Source organism: Moschus berezovskii, chromosome 18 (assembly GCF_049115385.1).
Source record: "Moschus berezovskii isolate FMDL1 chromosome 18, NW_MosBer_1.0, whole genome shotgun sequence".
In the NCBI taxonomy this organism is placed as follows: domain Eukaryota; kingdom Metazoa; phylum Chordata; class Mammalia; order Artiodactyla; family Moschidae; genus Moschus; species Moschus berezovskii.
Genome location: NC_142477.1, coordinates 42,011,341 through 42,019,404, shown reverse-complemented (window position 1 = coordinate 42,019,404; position 8,064 = coordinate 42,011,341). Strand labels below are relative to the sequence as shown.

At 46.0% G+C, this 8,064-nt stretch overlaps 1 protein-coding gene across 2 annotated transcripts in view; it reads left to right on the top strand.

The window, feature by feature from the left end:
* Nucleotides 1-388: 388 nt before the first annotated feature.
* DAB2 (DAB adaptor protein 2) overlaps nt 389-8,064 on the top strand; it is a 62,818-nt gene continuing 55,142 nt past the window's right edge. For both annotated transcript variants that reach the window (XM_055422130.2, XM_055422129.2), the window contains exon 1: nt 389-817. The gene's annotated coding sequence lies outside the window, so the exon portion shown is untranslated. The remainder of the gene's footprint in view (nt 818-8,064) is intronic.

The following is an 8,064-nucleotide window of genomic DNA, read 5'->3' as shown; positions in this document are numbered from 1 at the left end:
GTTTGTATCAATTTCATAGAGTATTGTTTTATATGTGTATATACAGAATTATATTTCACACGTAAATGCAGTGTGTTTTACATATACACACAGATTACCCACCAATTTACATATATACGCAGATTACCCACATCTGCCCTGAAAGAGACACGAATTCCTTTAACCCGGGAGGGAATGGGATCACACGCCCAACTGTAGAGACAGCAGATTCTGAGCTAGCATCCACCGCCTCTAGCCAGGAAAGTCAGGAGTAAAGGCAGCCCTTTGTTCCAAGGGCCCCATCGGGTTCGGATGACTTGGGACGCCACATCACTGGAAGCGGCAGTCCAGAGAAGGAATTTTTGAGATGAAGGTCGCTGGGTCCCACCCCTTTCCTGCGGGGTTTCCCTTTCCTGTCCTTAAGCGCACCCTCCCCGTCCCTTCCTCAGCCCCGCGAGCCTGGGCTGCGGACGGCGCCCCGACTCCCCTTCGCTGGGCTCGGGGCGATCGCCCCCCGCTGGTGGGGCTCCCGGCTCCCCGGAGCCGGCTACTTTGCGCGGCCCCAGCTCGAGTTAATAAACAGTTAAGTTTGGAAGACTCAGCAGACACGTTGAGGGGGAGTTACCCAACCCAGGCAGCAAAAACATCCCGGCGCATTCCTGGGGAGTCCAAAGCTGCCAGCATCTGATTAGAACCATATCTCGCCGGGAGTGGCCCGCGGCTCCGAGGCTCCCGGGCCGGCGGCTATTTAAGCGCGGCAGCCGTGTGGGCAGCGCGGCCGCCAGGAGGCTCGGGCACCGAGGAGTCATGCCCGCATCGCAGAGGCGCTAGCTAGACTGTGAGTAGCTCTGGTTCCTTCTTCCCTTTGGCCCCATTTTTGGCGACCTCCCTCCCTCCTTTGCTCTTTTCCCCTCTTGGGATGCAGAACTGGGACTGTTGGGCAGTCTTATTAAGGAGACGGCGTACTTGGGCAGACCGGCGCTTTTGTGGCCTGACATCCGAGGAATACTTCCACGGAAAGCCTTTACCTTTGGGGTCGGACTCCAGATGTCCAGCTAGTGACATGCAACAAGCGCCTCCCTTGTGTGTGTGCGTGTCTGTCTGTCTGCTTGTTCAAAAGCCCCACTGGTGTGGCCGCTGACCGCCTAATTAACTCCTCCAAGAGTGTTTATTTTTGCCGTGTGACAAAGGCTGGGGACCTGGTTTGTGTCCACAAGAAGCTTTTTCCCGGTGACTGACAATGTGTGGCCTTAAAATGTGAAGTTTGTCTTACCCCCGCATTCTTAACAAAGTATCTGCCCAAGAGGCTGAACAAACTTGTTTGAAATCCTCTGGGGATTTAAAAGGTGTTTGCCTGCTCGCTATAATCTAGAAAGATTAAGGACGAATTTTAGGAAAGGGGGGAAAAGAATGAATGGGTTAACACCGGCCCCAGTCAGCATAGCGGGTTTCATAGCATGGAGCTGACTGTGTTATTTGTTCCTGCCGTCCTTCCCTCTTGACTTAATTCTTAGCCCGGAATTCAGGTCCACAGTCAGTTTTAGCAGGGAGCCCTTTGAGTCCAAAGGGAAATCTAACTGGATTAAAAATGCTTAAAGAATCTGGATGTTATCTCCACCCCCACCTTATCCTCTTTTTTTTTTTTTAGTTTGTGTTTGGAAGGAAGAGAGGCACTCTGTAAAACGAGAAGAGCAGAAATCAGTTTCCAGACACATGGAAAGACTTAAAAATTCTGGAGGGGCGACTTTATGAATAGTAAATGTTGTTATTGCACTATAAAGTGACTTAATGAAAAAATTTCTGGCCCTAATCAGACAAAGCAGGGGAGTGGGGTAGAAGGAGGTGAGACAGAAGTAACTCAAATAGAAGGAATTGCTGAGGAAAAAAAAGCAGCTGCAAAAGAATGCCTTCGAGATGCCCGATAAGGCTCTCAAAATGGCTTTGATGGGATTTTAATTGATCTCCCTGCAGGCTTGAGGTTGGCTCCCCACACGGGAGCGTCTCCTGGCTATTGGCGAGGGGAAAACTAGCTGGGAATAGGGGAGCTTGACAGCTACCAAAAGGCTTGTCTCCCTTGCTCTGGGTCACCTCCACCTGGCTTCTTAAATCAGCAGCCAGACCCCGATTAGGCTACTCTTCTTTGGGCCCAGAGAAGAGTACCTACCTCTCTCAGGTTCTGTCTCTTCTTTGAGGGGAGATGGGCCTCCATGACACTGTAAGAAAGTTTGTTGCCATGAGAATTCACCCCTTTTGGTTGAAGTGCTAGGTATGTGGCTGCACCTAATACAATGTACAATCTTGTCGGAAAAGCACAAAGGAGGCCTGGTGGTTTTCTTTCCATTGTGTATTTCTGGGACAGATTACTTCTAAATCCCTCATCAGTCTCCTCCTAAGGCAGACTGGATTCTTTTTCCTGTTGATGATGAATAACTTCATTTTCCCTTCCCTTCCCACTCCCAGCTCTCTTCCTTCTTATCCAAATGGATGCCCTAGAAATCAGTCCTTCTCAGGCTCTACCCTCCTTCATTTTATTTAATTTATTATTTATTATTTATTTTTTTTTTATTGGAGGCTAATTATTTTACAATATTATATTGGTTTGTTTTGCCATACATTGACATGAATCCGCCCCGGGTGTACTTGAGTTCCCCCTTCCTGAACCCCCCTCCCACCTCCCTCCTCCCTTTATCCTCCCTCTGGGTCATCCCTGCACACCAGCCCCGAGCATCCTGTAACATGCGTCGACCCTGAACTGGTGATTTGTTTCATATATGACAACATACAATAGAAGGTAGAGGACTGTCTCCCAGCTTCGAGCTCTGACACATAGGTAGCCGCCATTCTGGTCGTCTTAGATACAAGCTGATTTTCTCCTGTGGAGGTGAGAGAGGGAAGGGGGTCCCATTGCTTGTTCAAGGCCTTGCCTCATTGTTAAGGGCAGAAGTTAGGATCTGCATTTCCACTCAAGACTTTTTATAGTTGTGGATTCAACTAAAAGTCCAAATTCCTGTGCCTTAGACTTGCTCCTTGCTTTGCCTGAAAGGTCGAGTTACTTTCAACTACCTTGTTTGGGTTGAACAGAATTGCTTTTGAGACGCTTGTTGGCATTCAGGGACCCCAGAATGTGGCTGTCCAGCTGGTTGGGGTGCCCTTTACTTTCCTGCTCAGCCATGCCTCTGTTACCTGAGGATTTACAAAGAGGAAGACGGAAGCCTTGGTCATGGCTCCTGGTCAGTAGGAGGCTTTGTGGAGACGTGGACTCTTGGTGGCAGAGCCAGTAAGTGCTGTTGGTTTCTCATTCTACCCTCATATGTCTGTAAACCTACACTAGCCTCCACAGATATTTCTTACCTGGGTAGTTGTTTTTTTGGGGGGCTGCATTATGTTTGTTGCTGGGTGCAGGCTTTCTCTAGTTTCGAAGAATGGGGGCTACTTTTTGTTGTGGTGTGTCGGCTTCTCATTGCAGTGGCTCCTCTTGTTGTGGAACAGGGACTCTAGAGTGAGGCTCAGTTAGCTGTGGCACATGGGGTCAATTGCTCTGTGGCATGTGGGATCTTCCCAGACCAAGGATCGATCCTGTGTCCCCTGCATTGGTAGGCAGATTCTTAACCACTGGACCACCAAGGAAGCCCACCAGGGAAGCCATAGTTTTGAAGATTCCATATGTTTCCCTTCCTCAGTCTTTCCTAACTTGAGGATTTAATGAGTATTTTTCTTAAAGACAAATATAAGATACTGAAATATTTAAAAAGGCTACCAAAGACAGAACTCCAGGGTGCTAAGTTGCCCTGCTGCTGCTAAGTCACTTCAGTCGTGTCCGACTCTGTGCGACCCCATAGACGGCAGCCCACTAGGCTCCTCTGTCCCTGGGATTCTCCAGGCAAGAATACTGGAGTGGGTTGCCATTTCCTTCTCCAGTGCATGAAAGTGAAAAGTGAAAGTGAAGTTTCTCAGTCATGCCCGACTCTTAGCGACTCCATGGACTGCGGCCTACCAGGCTCTTCCGCCCTAAGGATTAGCAGAAGATGCCTCCTCCCCAGGAGAAAAGACTTGAAAGTGGACTGGTTGAGGAAGTTTTGGTATTTGATCAAACACCTAGGGCTCTGTAGGGCCAAGAAGGTGGCTCAGAGGGGAAAACGTATGCCTGAAATGCGGGAGACCCGGGTTCGATCCCTGGGTCGGGAAGATCCCCTGGAGAAGAAAATGGCAACCCCCTCCAGTATTCTTGCCTGGAGAATCCCACGGACAGAGCAGCCTGGTAGGCTACAGCCAACGGGGTTGCAAAGAGTTGGACACAACTGAGCGACTTCACTTTCTTTCTTTCACTTTCTAGGGCTCTCTACCCTCCAGGGGCTTCCCTGGTGGCTCAGTGATAAAGAATCTACATGCCAATGCAGGAGACACAGTTTCGATCCCTGGGTTGTGAAGATCCCTGCAGTAGGAAATGGCAACCCACTCCAGTATTCTTGCCTGGAGAATTCCATGGACAAGAGGAGCCTGGCAGGCTACGGTCCACGGGGTTGCAAAGAGTTGGACTGAGCATGCACGCATCCTCCAAGCAGAGCCAGAATGAGGACTGGCAGTATGAAGCACCTGAGGAACAGGATGTGATATCTAAAAATTCCCTGGTGCTGCTGTGTAATTCTAAAGTTGAAGCTGTGCCACTGAATTGCACAGAGGTTGGCCAAAATCACATTTAGCTGAAATAGCTGTGACCCCAGATCTCTGTATTTAAGGGAAACCTAACTCATGGTTATGTATCCTGACCGGATTAATCCTGTGACTCAGAAGGAAAGCAGGCCTTGGAGTCCCCTTCTTCTACAAAGAACACACTGATTTCCTGTGAGGGGAACAAATGTGCTGAGAGTGAACACAAAGCAGTGGCCCACAGGCCGTTTCTGCCTCCCACCTAGCGAAGCCGGGGAGTGGTGGTGAGCAAGTGGGTTCTGCAGTCCCATGGCCTCAGTTCAAACCCCAGGGACTGCACTGCTGCCTGTGTGACCTTGAGCAAATTGCATCACTTCTCTGTACTTAAGCTTTCTTATCCGAAGAGAATAATACCTACCCACAGTTTTGCTGGGAAGACTGTTAATCTAATATGCTTAGACGCCTTTATTCTGTTGTTTTGTTTTCATTTTGCCTCCTGAACCGCTGAATTACATATCTTTAGTGAAAATTAAAGGCAGAATGGGGAATATCTTTGTCAAAGTTGGACACCACCCATCTACCTGAAAAATGTTAATCCCTTAAGCTCTTCATATGAACAAAGCCAGGGAATTTGCTGTGCTTACACTAAACCAGCTGGGAGTTACTCTCTGTTCTCTGCCTGGAGCTTGCAGTTTGGTTTGGTCAAGCTGATCTCTGGGCTCATTTCAGTCTTTCCCTCCACCCCAAGACTCCCTACAGAGGGGGAGCAGTCCTTCCCCATGAAGTCGCATTGGAGCAGAAGGAAGGGGGAAGGGAGGGACCCCTGTACTAAACTGAGGGACTAGACTAGAAATAAAAATCCTTCTAAGTACCTAGGGCCCCATACTGTCCTTGCCCACAGAGCTGGGCAGGTTGCCATGGTTACTCCCCTTCCCGAATCTTTTTCCTACCTTGGAAGGAAGCCTGCTACCTTAGGGTAAGCAAAATCTGAACAAATTGCTTCCTGGTCTAAAAATGGAAGTTACTTTTTTTTCCTAAGTGAGATAGAATGTCCTCTCTACCTACCTCATCTTTCCCTTCTAAACTTATTTTAATCCAAAAATTTACTCCTAATTGTCCAACTCCAGCTCATACTTACATCATCACAGTAAAGAAGAAACATTAAAACTTAATAAAATTTCAGTAACATAAAAGCTGCTGCCTCAATGTAGAAGCAGCCCAGCAGTGTCTCTCTGCTACTATAAGCTATAACTTAGCCTCTAGGATAGCTAGAGGCAAGTGACCTTTAACTTCTTCAAACTGGGAAGAATTTAGTGTCAACAGAGCAGCAGTGAATGTTCAGCTGCAGGGAAGTTACCAGGAGGCAGAATCCATAAAGGCTGTCACTTAGATATTTAGGGAACCACAAAGGAGAAGGAGTTGCTGGGTTTGAAAGTAAAAATACTGGAAAAGCTGGGTTTGAAACATTCTCCAACCTGGAAGAGATTTGGGCGAGGAATTTATGATGGAAGTTTTCCTCTGGGTGAAAAGTGACCCCATTTCTCTCAGGCAATGAGTTACTCTGAAACAGACTTAGATCTTTGTGTGACAGGTAAACTGCTCTAAGTTCTCATTTAACAGTTAAATCCAGTCATTCTTTCAGTGTCGGACACTTAGCTAGAGTGTGTCGTTCACAGCTAGAAAGAACTCATCTCAGACTAACTCTCAGAGTGTAGTCCCAGATCAGCTACATCAGCATCACTTGGCAACTTGTTGGAAATGCAAATTCTTGGTTCCTATCCCAGACCCACTAAACCAAATATGAGCAGTAGGGTCCATCCAGCTGTATTCCAACAAACCCTTCACATGATCTAAGAGAAACTTTCATAACTCAGTTGTTCAATGGAAAGCATAACAAAGTAACTGAATTCCTACAATCATGGAAATAATAAAGAAAAGCATTTAAACGGAGCTCAGTTGAACTGAATCTTAAAAAGATAAAAAAGCACAGATCCTGATTTTTTTCATGCTATCTCAAGTACTGCTTTCTTGATTCTAGGAAAACCAATCTGCTCCTTAGTTCTGTGTTATCACCTCTCTTCCAAATTCTTTTCCTTCTTCTGGGGTTTTAAAGGAACATAATTAATCTCCATTTATTAGAAAACTGTCCCAGTTACTTCTTTTTAAAAAAGATTTCAGTAAAGCAGATCATTCTTCTTGAGCCAGATGGTTTTCTCTAACCTATAAAACTTTTTATTTTGTTTTTTCATGCCATGCCCAGAGTACAGATGGAGGCCTCTTCATGATAAATGAATCTGTTGCACTTGGTTTTTATAGTGCTTTATGGTTAATGAAGTACTGTTCTTCTCCCATCTGACTTTCATTTTAAATAAGGTAGAAACGATATCTCCATTTCTTTGTTCCAGTGTGATCAATAGATATCAGCCTGCCCAAGGTCATTTCAGTAAAGTGGTAGAGTCAGGATGAAAGCATGAATCTTTATGATCAAAATCTTGATGTTTATCGGAATACTTAGTAAATACCTATTATGTGAAGTATGTGGCTAGGCTAGCAATGGAAGAACTCCCAGTGAGTAGGAACCTAGAAGAAAGTCTGAGTTATGTGAAGGAAAGAGAATAGACTCTAGTCCTGCAGTGGAATGACAGCACTGCTGTTTCTTAGGTACGCTACTCAATGTCTCTGACCCTGAGTCACTTCACTCACCTTGCACAACAGTCCTAAGAGTGACCGGTGTTAATCAGAAAGACTGGTGTTTAGCAGAGGTCACTTCTTATATTGAAGGATACAAGGGTGTGATATAGGAGAGAATTGGAACTCTGAAGAGGCAGCAGAAGTTAATGGTTAAGAACTTGGGCTTTGAACCACAAATGACTGTGTCCGTAGTAACTAAGCTGATACAAATGGTCTTGTTCTCATTGTTTGTGGTCTTTAGGCAAGCTAAAATCTAGACATGAATGCATTCAGGCTGCAAACGAGAAGCCCATCTTTCTTACATACCATGAAACGTGAGGGTCAAGCAAGAAAATGTGGCAACGCTTCATAGACCACTACAGGCACACAGATGCTAATTCTTAAGGCACCTCTCAAATGTTCTCTGGGAAAGGCAGTTGAGTCCTCCTGAGGTTAGCATTAATCCATGCCCAAAGAACTGGAAAGTGAAGAATAACTTCATTAATGGATCTGTGTTGGGTGCAACTGCCCTCCTTGTTCTATGAATAAACATTTCACCCAGTGACCTCACTTATTTTTCATATTTTAAGTATCCTATTAAGGGACCAAGACCTGTTCTAATCTTCTGTAATATTTAATGCAGATTCTAACATGCTTTTTGTCAGCATTTAGTGCAGCAGAAATAAGCCTCATGCGTGTGAATATTTGTCAGAGGGTTCACATAGTCCTGTGAAGATTGCTGAACCAGTCTGTCTTTGGGACACAACA